Here is a 12,595-nt window from a genome sequence, read left to right as displayed (position 1 = left end):
TATTAATCATTCCTTATTTTGTTATAAAAAACTGGGCAGACTCATTTGGTGATTTTTTGCAAGGATCTAAACTTCACCACTTCATAAGGTGGATGCCAGCCTGTCTTTGATCAAAGGGGCAGCTCACATGTAAGGGACAGACACTCTTTCCCTCCTGGGATCCAAGGCCCTGTTGTAACTATTCAAGAAGAGTGTAAAGTCACAGAAGTAGCTGCCTGCAGCTTCTCTCTCCAGGCCCTCTGAACATGGATGGTTTTTCCTTCTGGAAACCAACATTCAGAGGGTTAAGGTAAACTGTTGAAGACACCAGACCCTGACTCTGGGCTGCCCCTCATCTCTAGGACTTGGCAGACACTGATGAGTTGATACCTTGAGGGAAAGCACTGAGTCTGATCTCAGGAACTCAAGGGCATCCCCTGTCCCAAGATTATAAGTTCCCAGAGCCTACGTCCGTACTTGACTTTCTTCAGCTTCTTTTACCTTCTAGCATCTCCTTGCTTCTAGAATAAGGAACCCACATTTTTAGGGAACCTACTCTTTGGCAGACACAGTGCTAGGTGCTTTACATCTTTCATTTAGCCTTCACAACAATTGTAGGAGGTATCTTTTTTTTTTTTTTTTAATATTTCAAAGATGAGGAAACTGAGGCTTAGAGAAGTAACTTGTTCAAGGTCATTGTTATGGATTGAATTATGTTCCCCAAAAATGTATGTCAAATTGGCTAGGCCATGATTCCCAGTATTGTGTGGTTGTCTACCACTTTATGATCTGATGTGATTATCCTATGTGTTGTACGTCCTAACCTCTATGATGTTAACGAGGCAGGATTAGAGATAGTTATGTTAATGATGTAGGACTCATCTACAGAATTAGGTTATTTCTTGAGTCAATCTCTTTTGAGATATAAAAGGCAGAATCCAGCAGAAAGGAGTGGGACCTTCTACAACCAAGAAAGAAGAGCTGGGAGAGCAGCATGTCCTTTGGACCCAGGGTCCCTGTGCTGAGAAACTACTAGATCTAGGGGCACATTGATGACAGGGACCACCCCCAAGAGCCAACACAGAGAGAAAGCCTTCCCCTAGAAATGGCACCCCTGAATTTGGACTTCTAGCCTCCTAAACTGTGAGAGAATAAATTTTTCTTTGTGAAGCTACCCTCTTGTGGTATTTCTGTTATGGCAGCATGAGCTAACTAAGACAATCATATAGTTAGTGACGAAGCCAGTGCTCAAATCCAGGGTTGTCTCGCTCCAAAATTTTTGTACTTTCCAATTTATGGAGCTGCCTTCAGTCCCTATACCTGAAATTCCACCATTAGATATAGCCCTTTACAACTTGAAGGCTATTTCTACCTTCAAGAGTCTTCCCAAAGAAATCAGATACTCCAAAGAGGGGGATCCCCTTGAAAAGTCTGACTATCACATTAACAGGGATTTACTGACTCACTTTAAGGCCTTTTCCTTAGGTGAACGAGGCTTGAAGAGGCAAGGCTAATTCTCAAGAGGAGGAATGAGATTTTTGGACTAGAAAGTGGTGTATTGTAAGAAATGCTCCCTAAACTCTAGCATTCCAAGTGGAGGAGGCCAGGCTGGGAAGATGGAGGTCTTCATGTACAGTTGGTGAAATTGTCACTATTTAGGAATGCAGACCATGTACCTCTTTCCAAGCTTATTTTGGTAGGAAAAATTCAGGATGTTGCAGTGGGTTGGACCCTTCTGGCAGCCTTCAGTAAAGTATTGTAAAGGACAGGTTGAAGGTGCCCTGTTTTAAAATAGAGAGAAAGGGGAATACAGCTTTGCTAAGAGTGGTCCTTTCTGCTTATGGCCTGCAATTCAAGAAATCTGAAAGTCTTTAGTCTGGGGACTGCAGGGCTGGAAAGGCCATGTTTTCTATCTGAAACTAAAGTTAATAACCAGAGAAGCAGGGAGGCCACAGGGCTCACAGGAGATGAGATTGGGACACAGAAGAGGCCTGACCTACTCCACCCAAAACTCTCCCAACACATTCTGTTACATATTCCTCTGCCTGAGGAAGGGGAGATTCAGGTGTTTTGTGAAGTTATATCTGGGAGCAGTCTAAGGGCAAGATGAAATTCTAAGAATCTCTTTACCCAAGGCTATTGTTTTCATTTCCCTCAAAGCAGAGGCTAAAATGAAGGGTGAGGCCATTAAACTAGGACTAAATTAAGATAGTGCTTCAAAACTGTGGGTGTGACCCATTAGTGGGTTGAAAAAATCAATTTAGTGGATTGTGACCAGCTTCTCTTTTCTTTCTTTTTTGAAATGGAATAGAATAGAAAATATCAGTGTGTACTGCATGTAGTGAGGGTAAACACTATTGTATGAAAACTTGTGATTTGATTATGCATAAATACATGTTAATGCATACATACATAATTACATCCTGAGTCATTAAGTGAAATTCATTTCTTATTATGGGTCATGGTCAAAAAAGTTTGAAAGCTAGTAGTCTAGGCAGACGGATAAAGCATGGGGAATTTTGGCTAGAAAACAGAAATTTCCAGGTGTCTATGACCAAATAAAATCTCTGGCTATGGTTACCACCCAGTGGAGTTGTCTAGAAGCAAAATGATAAAAGGGCTACTAATTTTTTGTGACATGTGCATTGCCAGAGAAATTCTAAGAAGGGGTGACGAAGGTCTGCAGTTGCTCAAATGTTAGGGTAAACCTGAGGACAATCCCTAGACCACAAACTTGCACCAAAGGGTAGTGAACTGCTAAAGCAATGTAGTGCCCAGATACACGACCTTCCAATGCCTTTCTCAGATGTGTTTACGGAGGAAAAATGGACAAAGATGATCCTCCCTGGTCTATGTTGGAGACCAAGAATCCGCTCTACTGCTGGGAGTCTTAACAATTTCTTTACTACAGGTATAATATGTGTTAGACAACATTTTACCATTGTGTCTTATTTCTCTTTATTTATATTTATTGGGTTTTAGATGAAGGTTTACAGAGCCAATTAGTTTCTCATTAAACAATTAATACACATACTGCTAACCCGACAACGCATCAACATTCTCCCCTTCTTGACCTTTGGTTCCCCATTTCCCTTCATCCACCTTTCCTGTCCCCTTCTGCCTTCTCATCCTTGCCCTTGGGCTGGTGTGCCCATTTAGTCTAGTATACATGGTTGAGCTACATGTATTATTGTTTTATAGGTTTATCTAATCTTTGCTGAAGGGTGAACCTCAGGAATGACCTCAGTACTGAGTTGAAAGGGTATCCAGGGGCCATACTCTTCGAGTTTCTCCAGTCTCTGTCGGACCAGTAAGTCTGGTTCTTTTTTGTGAGCTGGAATTTTGTTCTACATTTTTCTGCAGCTCTGTTCTTATTTCTCTTTTTCCCAGGGTTTTTATTGTGTACATCTTGTTCTTTATCCATAGTATTAAGTATCTTGGAGGTAAATAACTTCCTGCTTAACCACAGGTTACTAGACCACAGGAGTTACCCCTGGATTTAATGGAGAGGAATTCCACAGTACCCAGAGCCTTGAGGTAGAGCCTTGAAGGATGTAATAATTATATGAGCCTTTGAATTATTTCCATTTGAGTCGTATGCATTTTCATGTGGTTATGGGCATTTGAGAAAGAGTTTCTGTGGGAATAGAGGCATAAATGAATGTTAGTAGCCAAAGGGATAGATTGTAGTTGATAGTCATTGGTTGGCTACCTGGCATCCCTGTCCCTTTCTCCCAGGTTAATAGTATCCAGATTTTACTTCAGGTTCGTACACTGTCCTATAGCCCATGGACTCTGAGAGAAAGTAATCTGATTCTGTTCCAGCCGTGAGCCCTGAATGGCTTGAGCCAGTCAGTACACCTTATTTCCCTGACTATTGTCATTCGTTTGTGGGAGCTGTGGGGTGGGGCTGTGTTCTGGATGGTCCAATCAGGTACATTTTAAGAATCTTGCTTGGAATAATGGGATAGAAACACTCACTCTCAGTGAACATGAATGAGGCAACATCTGACTCCCAAATTGGCTGGCAGTCCCCCTGCAGTTCTAAGGAGAGCAAGCCTTAGGATGATGTCAACACTGTGGATGACAGAGCGGAGTAAAAGAAAGGCTCTGAGCCCTTGATTATACTTTTCAGCACTTGGACCAACCAGTTATGGGGCCTGCCTTACCTCCAGACTGTCCGCTGTGAACCAGTAAGCCCCATTATTATTGAAATCTGTTTCTGTTGATTCCTGTTAGCGGCAACATAGAAAACACACATTTTATCCCCTCTACATTTTTTTGCTTAAGTTTTACCTCTCCCATCCCATCTGTGGCCTCACTAAGCTTCTGTCCTAGGCAGCCAGGAGGGTGGATTCATTCCTATTAGGCTTGAGTGTTACCAGCCAGGGCCAATTCCAAAGAGCCCCCTCTGTGCTCAATTTCCCCCGTACTAAGTACAAACTTACGAAAGACATGATTCTAGATTTTTGGGGAGCACTCAGGCCCTTTGTGGTAAAGTAGAGGGTCAGTGAAAAAGAAGACCCTCAAGGAGATGGATTGACACAGTGGCTGCAACAATGGGCACAAACATAGCAATGATTGTGAGGATAGCGCAGGACCAGGCACTGTTTCATTCTGTTGTGCATAGGGTCATTATGAGTTGGAACCGACTTGGCAGCACCTAACAACAACGGGCCCTTTATGACTGTCCCTTGCTTCTCCCTCTACCTTCAGCTCATTTCCCCTCACTGATCTTGCACATTATGTCAGAGTAATGCCAAAATGCTTAGCGTTCCAAACTCCATGCTATTTTACATGCCTTTGCTAATTCTGACTTTTTTCCCCCTACCAAGAATTTCTTATTCCCTTTACTTTCTTTGTCTCACATCTATTTATCCTTTTAGATCTGTGCTTTCCAATATGGTAGCTATAAACCACATAGGGCTACTGAGTTCTTGAAATGTGGCTAGTGCAACTGGGGAGATGAGTTTTCAAGTTAATTTAAACAGTTTTTTAATTAAAATTGTAAAAGTGAAGGCATATAAAATATGCTTCCATTAAACACACTTTATTGCTTTGATAGGAGTATATTGGATGCCCAAATAGAGATGTGCCATAAGTGTAAAATACACACTGCATTTCAGATATTTAGTACAATAAAAAGAGTATAAAATATCTCAGTAATAATTTTTATATTAACTACATGGTGACTACATATATTGACAATGTTTTGAATATATTGGGTTGTATAAAATATATTATTAAGATTATTTTCACCTATTTCTTTTTACTTAATGTAGCTGCTGGAGAATTTAAAAATTACATACGTAGCTGGCAATATACTTCTATCGGACAGCTCTTGGCTAGACCATATTAAATATCACCTCCTTGAGAAAGCCTTCCCCAACCACCCAGGATAGACACAGTGGCCTCATAACATCTTATGACACAATTTTATGTGACATTTACTTCATTAATTGACATTATCTCCTCATGTGCCTGTCTCCCCCACTAGACAGTATGTTTCTTAAAGGCAAGGATTATGTTTTATTTACCTCTATATTTCCATGTGTGCTGACTGCCTTGCACATAGTAGGTACTCAATAAATACTTGTGGAATAAATTAATAAATAGCTTCCCACATCAAGTTCACAATCTCAGAGGTATCTTTAAGTATAATTTCCTTTACAGCTACTTTTTAGGTTAACTTTCTTGGCTGGAACTTTCTGGGGGTCTAACCTCCTGGCTACATCTCTAAGGCTGCCAAATGCAGTGCTCACCCTGTGCAGCTGTATGTGGCAGCCCTATAGGCAAATCTTCAGCTCTTCCTAACATCCTGCTCCTAGAAAAGCACCAGATGGATGCAGAGCCAGAGTGAACAGACAAGGAGCAGCTCCGGAGGGATGCAGGAAAGAAAGGAGGAAGTGAGGCCAGGAGGCGGCAAGACTTTTCCCTTTGCCTTCTGCGGCAATGGGAGCTTAGCACCACTGCCAAGAAAACAGTGGTGTGCAAGGGTGGGAAGGAGAAGCTGGTTTGGCTGTGGTATGCCACTGGGCGGAGTTAAAATTTATAACAAGGGAGAGGCAACTAAAGAAAAGAATGATTCTTTTTAAAAATTCTCCTGAAGTCTAATTAAAAAAAATTCCACTCCCTCATGCTAAGTTTTAATAGACGTCCCTTTCAGCCCCCTGGTAATGGGCAGGAATAGTGTCCAATGTTCACCAAGCTATATAGAGGTGACTCCGTGACCCCTAAAACACAAGGCCTGCTCAAATCGCTTTTCTGACTTGGATTATGAGGATACAGGATGTGAAACTGTCAAGACATAGTCTCTTCCGGAAAGGAGTATCTCATGTGGTAGATTGGGAACCGCCCCCCCCCCAAAAGTCCCAGTACTTTGCAGCTCCTCCCATCAAGAAGTGGCATCTATTTTGCTAGCCCTTGAGTCAGGGTTATATCCATGGGACATGAGAAAACCTGATGCAAACGGAAGCTTGAAAATTGCTTGCACCCTGGGGCTTATGCTCTTTTGCTGCTTTTAGAAATCAGCTACCACGTGAAGAAGCCTAGGCTAGCTTGCTAGATACATGGCCTAGTCACCCCTGTGGCTCCCAATCAACTCCCAGACATGTAAGCAACACCATCTGGGATCACCAGTCCTCAGATATTCCTTCAACTGACTGTAGCCCCATAAGCAAACCCAGGTGAGACCAGCAGAAGAACAATTCATCTGGGCCCAGCCTGAACTACCAACCCCTAGAATGGTGAGCTAATAAATGATTGTTGTTTTAAGCCTCTAAGTTTTGAAGCTTTTTTGTTTTTTGAATGCAACAAAAGCAAACTAATATACTTTAATGGGTGGGAAAAATTCATGTAGAAATATTCACCTTACAACTTAATGTCTGAGAGATACTATAATACAGTGATTCAGAGTGTAGGCTTTGGAGTTAGGCAGATGTGGTTCCCTTTGCTTGGTGTGATCTTGGGCATCTTTCTTCCTCTGCCAGATGGTAACAATGACAGTACATACCTCATAGGTCTGTATGAGAACAGTGTCAATTAGAATGGCACCTGAATTAGGATAATTTGAGGAGAGTTTATATTGGGACTACTGTATTTACAAAGGTGTGGTCAGGGTTAAGAGAACCACAAAGGAGAGTGCAGTGCCCTGGGGCCATGTTAACACCCAAGGTGTGAAGAGGCCAGGAGAGGGTGTGGTTACCAGAAGCTGGAGACAGAGTGGGCTGGGTCAAGAGGGCCACTTGACAGGAGCTGTGTTCTTGGGTTGAGAGGGGAAGCTACTCTGTAATGGCGCTGCTGGGAATGAGCTGGGGGAATAAAACTGACCTCACACTTCTTCCTCCCCTTATGTCTTGCAGATGCTCCTTGTAGGCCAAATACAACCAGAAGCCAGCGGACAGGCAAACCAACCTCCTGAGGCAAAAGCAAGGTGGAGGAAGAAGGGATCTGGAGCAAACGGAAGGTATCCAGTACAAGAATTCAAAAGTGATAATGCGTACAAAAGTACTGGCCACGTACCTGCTGTTAGTAGCCATTGAGTTGGCTCCAATTTACGGTGACCCAGTGTATAACAGAATGAAATGTTGCCTGGTCCTGTACCATATTCATGAAGGTTGTTAATCAGATAATGTTCTATTGTGATCCATAGGGTTGTCACTGAATAAATTTCAGAAATAGATCACCAGGCTTTTCTTCCTAGTCTGTCTTAGTCTGGAAGCTCTGCTGAAACCTGTTCACCATGAATGACCCTACTGGTATGTGAAATACCAGTGGCATAGCTTCCAACACCATAGCAACTGACAAGCCACCACAGTAGGACAAACTGACAGATGGGTGGTGGACCATGTACCTAGTACCCAGTACTTATTTGCTGTAATTATTATTATTATCAGTGTAAACCAAGGGCTATATTGTGGGAGAGGAGTGGTAGAGCAGAGAATGAGTATTTTTTGCTAGGGTGACCTGGAGAATATTCGTGACGGAGGGAGGTTTTGGGTTGTGGCTTAGAGGAGTGGGAAAAAGAATAGCAATAAGGACAATGATAATAGCAAACATTTACTGGGAATTTACTCTGTGCAGAGTCCATTCTAAATGCCTTATATATGTTAGTTTGTTTAATCATGATAACCATCTTATGTGGTCGGTACTATTATTTCCACTTCACAGATGAAAAATCGAGGGAGAGAAAAGCTAGATAACTCAACCACAGTCACATAGGTAATAAGTAGTGGAGTCAGGAACTGAATCAATTTCACAGGAGACATGGGATATGACAACTGTCTTCTAGGTACATTGCAAGAAAGCATAACTCGTGTAGAGGCCATAGTGAATCATCCAGACAGACAAGAGAGTAGAGTTTGTGCTGGAGGACAAAGGGAGACGAGTCTGGAGAGAGAGCTACGAAGGAGATCTGTGAAGGCCAGAGTCATAGGCTGAGGAGCTTGGCCTCCATTCTGGTAGGTGATGAGGAGACACTCAGGATTTCAGAGAAGAGACAGGCAGTCACAGCAGAGCCCCAGGAGATGAATCTGTGGGCAAGGTGAAACTAACAAAGTAGGAAGCATGGAAAGCCAGGTGACTAGCTAGAGGATACTGCAATGCTGCAAGCACCAAGTGACGAGGGCTTGAATGAGGAGGAAAGCAACTGAGACAGAGGTAGGACGCCCTAGAATTGCACTGCAAGGGAGGGCTCCACAGGACTTTGGGACTGATGAGCAGATTGTGTCAAGGGAGCTGAAGAACCAGGACAGTAGGCCTCAGATCCAGGAGACAGGGGAGTGGTGGTGTCAGATACACCATTTAGTCTCACTTAGTGTACAGGTTGTAAACAACAGCCAGATGTGTGTGTTTTCTGCTCACAATGCACATGCCATAAAGTTGTACTAACCACCAAACACCACATCAGTTGCAAAATAGCAACCTGTTTTGCAACCTCACCTCCGGGCAAATTCACTTGTGAGCCTGAAACAAGGTTGGGGTAGACTGCAGGCCCCCCCGAGGTGGTGAGAGAACCAGGCTTGCAGGATATTATGAGATTAGTTCTGGGGAAGCGGGAAGGACGCTTGGTTGCCCGGTGACAATGCTGCCTCCACAGCAGCCCTTGGTTTCCTGCAGTCCCGGATGCATCTCATTAAAAGGACAGAGCGACGGATGGCTGACACATTTGCTGAAGTGGCATTTTCAATGTCCCAAGTCCTGGTGGCTTGTTTATAAGTGGCACTTACAAAATAGAACGGAAAGGAAAGAAGGGCAGAGGAGAAAAGGTCTCCTAGTATCTCAAGGACGCAGGAAGTTGGTCTTGACTCTATTTCAGCTTGTCTAACAGAGATGGGGTGCGGAGCCTCCTTGAAATCCACCTGAAATGAATTAGCCCGAAGTAAAAGTAGGTGTTTATCTCAAGTCATTGCCTCAAATAGCTGACTACCTGTTGGAAGAAGGGTCTGATCGATACAAACCAGAGCAGCCGTGCGTGAGCTGTTACACAACGGTTAGTATTGATCAGAGCTAAAGGCTGCCGATAAGAATGTGGAGTGGACTGACAGGCAGAGAAGAGGGAAGGAGGAAACAGCCTTCGCTGGTGGCAGCCGTACAGAGGAAAGCCGATAAAAAGTCAATTCCACTTAACGGAATGGCTGCTAACTAAATATTTTGGGGGCCAGAGCCTTCCCAGGTAGCAGCTGGAGCATCTCTGTTCCGGAACTGAGATATCAAACGAGAGCTGGGCATTGACAGGTGAGATCATGGAGGTCCTGGTGATGGATGGGGGAGTAGGGGAGCCCCTGGATGGAGAGATGGGTGGCTGTGGGCTCAGCTGAGCCTCCCAGGGGCACGGGAGGAGAGTCACAGACTGGTAGGCAGGAAAGGGACAAGGGCCAGGCTATAACTTGTGAAATGTTTGTTGATTAATTAGTTCACTTAAAACCCAGACACTTTCTACTGGACTTGAGGGAGCAGTGTTGAAACTAACTGCTGCGTGGAAAGTTGGCTGGTTCTATCAGAGAGAGCCACTGCCTGCTGTCAGTCTGTCAGACTGTGGTGGCTCGCAGGTTGCTATGATGCTGAAAGCTATATCACTGATATTTCAAATACCAGCAGGGTCAACCACGATAGACAGGTTTCAGTGGCACTTCCAGACCAAGACAGACTAGGCCTGGCAATCTGCCTTAAAAAATCAGCTAATGAAAACCTCGTGGATCACAAAAGAATATTGTCCCACGTTGTGCTGGAAGACGAGCCCCCTAAGTTGGAGGAAACTACACGGTAGCTACAACAATGGGCTCACACATGCCAACGATGATGAAGATGCCGCAGGACAGGGCAACACTTCATTCTGTTATACATAAGGTTACCATGAGGCGGAGCAAACTTGACAGCGGCTAACAATCCCGGAGAGAAGCAGAACGGTGTACTCTAGTGCCGCTATGAGTTGGAATCGACTTGATGGCAATGGGTTTTTTCATTTGGGGGGGGAATATGGTAGGCATCAATACTGCGTATTGATAATTGTTTTCTTATACTCTTTGTACTCAGAAGGATTGCACTTCTCTCTCTTGAAGCTAGGTATGGGCACTTGACTTGTTCTTGCCAATGGAATGTGAGTAGAAGTAACGTGTGTCCCCTCCACATGGAAGCATTTAATTGCCGGCACACAATTCTGTTCTTTGCTTGCTACTGGGATCACACGTGTTTGTAACGATATGAGTCAGAGTGAAACGATCTGAATGCTGTGCTAGTGTGGGAAGAGTTGCCCAGAACTGCAATGGACATTATTTGAATGAGAAAGAAACTTTTGTTGTGTCACACTACTGAACTTTGGGGGTTGTTTGTTACCGCTGCATAAACTGAGCCTTTTCTGACTGATACAAAGGGATTAGGGTTTAGAATCCTGGCTCTACCTATTGCTAGTAGCTGGGTGATTTGGCCATTGCTCCATATAACTGTCATGGGCTGAATTATGTCCCCCCACCCCACTCAAAAATATGTTGGAGTCCTAATGACCGTTTTTGAGAAATCTGGGGTTTTCTTTGTATTTTCAGTTAACTCATACCAGCGCAGGGTGGGTCCTATTCCTAATCCCTTCTGAGTGGTGTCTTATAAAAGGGAAGAACAGACACAGAAACGGAGTCACACACAGCGAGAAGGCAGACGCTTTGTAACGACAGAGGCAGAGGCATCCATCAGCAGCAAAGGAGGCCAAGGATTGCTGGCAGCCACCAGAAACTAAGAGAGGGGCATGGAACACTTCCTCTCTCAAAACACTCAGAAGAAATTAACATGGCTTATACCCTGATTTGGACTTCTAACCTCCAGATCTGTGACAAAATAAATTTTGGTTCTTTAAAGCCAGCCTACTTTGTGGTAATTTTGTTATGACAGCTCTAGTCTTTGTTTATGTATATGAAGAACAATAGTAACACAAACTACCACATACGGAATGCTGACAAGGTGCCAGGCGTGTTACAGGCTCTGCATGTATTAACTTGTTTACTCTTCAAAGTAACCCTGTAGAGGATCTATTATTAACCTCATTTTGTAGAATTGAAGCTTAGAGAGGTTAAAAGACTTACCCACGGTCGCACAGCTTATAAAACAACAGGCAGGAATTCAAGCCCAGGCAGACTAACTCCAGAGCCCTTTTCTTAACCATTTTCCTATACTGGCTCTTAGCTTAGGTGCTTAATAAATGACGGTTCTCCTAGGATAGACTTGGAAACAAATTCGCCAGCTGGCTCACACTCAAGCCCTCTATGTGAGAGGAGGAGGAAAAACGTGGCTACTATTTCTTTTTGCCTTTTACCATTTTTATCCACTCCCCGTCCTCCGCCCCCCAACTTTACAAGCTTCTCTAAGGTTTCAGACTGTCTGGAATGTCCTTTTCCACTTGGCCACCAAATCCTAGTTATTCCTGAGGCTCCAGATAAATTTGCTACTCATCATTTGTGATGCAAAGAAGGAAGAGGCTAAATGAACTTTCATAGAGGATATTGTTCTAAGGAGTTTTTCACTGGGCTATTATAATAATATATTCTTTTTTTTTTTTTTCAGCATGTACTAGGTATGAGACACTGCTAGGTGATTGTGTGTGTGTGCGCTTTTAATCTTCGCAGGATGTAGATATTATACTGTGAAATCTGTGAGAGCTGGAACTTGACAGGGCTGCCTTGTTTTTCCAGGTCTCACAAGTTTTCTGCCTTTGACGGTTCAGTCGTACCACTTTTCTATCACTCTGTGTTAGTGGAAAGTATATGAGTTTTGCTTCTCTGATAGGTTTCTGCCTTATCCAGGTTCCTGTTTTTGCAGGTTTTACTGTATTATGTTCATTTTGCAGATAAGGAAACCAAGGCTCAGAGAATGAAGGATGGAGGGCTAGTTCAAACTACGATTCCAAAGCCTGTTTTCTTATCTTTTAAACTCTAATGCCTCCCTCTCATTTATGGAGTCAAAATGAAATAAAAAGTTAAGACTTTACTGAAGTATGGTGCCTGGCACCTAATAGCAGCTCAATAAATGGTAACATTTATTATGATTAATTCAACCAATACTTACTGAGCATCAACTGTGCACTAGGCAGCATACTCTGAGAAATCCTTGAAGGAATTCTTCAAGGAACTTT

The 12,595-nt window shown here is 43.3% G+C and overlaps 1 protein-coding gene and 1 long non-coding RNA gene across 4 annotated transcripts in view; one reads left to right on the top strand and one right to left on the bottom strand.

Annotated features, from left to right (window-relative positions):
- Positions 1-12,595, bottom strand: part of ZFHX3 (zinc finger homeobox 3) — a 701,029-nt gene that overhangs the window by 334,928 nt on the left and 353,506 nt on the right. The window lies entirely within an intron of this gene.
- On the top strand, positions 6,612-11,074 carry LOC126065019 (uncharacterized). Its single transcript, XR_007514708.1, has 3 exons — positions 6,612-6,725; positions 7,341-7,444; positions 11,019-11,074. It is a non-coding gene; the product is annotated as an uncharacterized LOC126065019 (long non-coding RNA).

The sequence above is a fragment of the Elephas maximus genome, chromosome 21 (assembly GCF_024166365.1).
Source record: "Elephas maximus indicus isolate mEleMax1 chromosome 21, mEleMax1 primary haplotype, whole genome shotgun sequence".
In the NCBI taxonomy this organism is placed as follows: Eukaryota; Metazoa; Chordata; class Mammalia; order Proboscidea; family Elephantidae; genus Elephas; species Elephas maximus.
The sequence above is the reverse complement of the archived record's forward strand: the minus strand, read 5'-3'. Positions and strand labels throughout refer to the sequence as shown.